Source organism: Solanum stenotomum, chromosome 1 (assembly GCF_019186545.1).
Source record: "Solanum stenotomum isolate F172 chromosome 1, ASM1918654v1, whole genome shotgun sequence".
NCBI classification, from domain to species: Eukaryota; Viridiplantae; Streptophyta; class Magnoliopsida; order Solanales; family Solanaceae; genus Solanum; species Solanum stenotomum.
The window spans coordinates 11,030,744-11,031,211 of NC_064282.1; the positions used below are offsets into that span (position 1 = coordinate 11,030,744).

At 33.8% G+C, this 468-nt stretch overlaps 1 protein-coding gene across 1 annotated transcript in view; it reads right to left on the reverse strand.

Moving 5' to 3' along the window:
* Nucleotides 1–468, reverse strand: part of LOC125868458 (acyl-CoA-binding domain-containing protein 4) — a 13,661-nt gene that overhangs the window by 7,154 nt on the left and 6,039 nt on the right. The gene's annotated exons all lie outside the window — the stretch shown is intronic.

Consider the following 468-nt stretch of genomic DNA (forward strand, 5'->3'; position numbering starts at 1 on the left):
GGGGTGAAAAAATAAAAATTTGAAATTGAAAATATTTTTAAAAACGAACTTAATTTTTTTTGGGAAGGGGGGTTACGAGTAGGGGTGGAAAAATAAAAATTTGAAATTGAAAATATTTTTTAAAAATAAACTTTTTTTTGGAGGGGGGAGGGGGGAATGGTCACGAGTTGGGGTGAAAAAATAAAGATATGAAATTGGAAATATTTTTTAAAAACGAACTTTAAATTTCGTTTTGAAGGTGGGGGGTGGGCTGGTAAGGGGGCTGGCCGGATGAAAAATAAGAATTTGAATTAGAAAATATATTTTAGAAACAAACTTTAATTTTTTGATTTTTTTGGGGGAGGGGGAGCTGGCGGAGGGAGGGGGTCGAGGGTAGGGGTGGGATGAAAATAAAAATTTGAAATTGGAATTATTTTTTAAAAACAAACTTAAAATTTTTTTTTTCTTTTTTTTTGGGGGGGGGGGGGG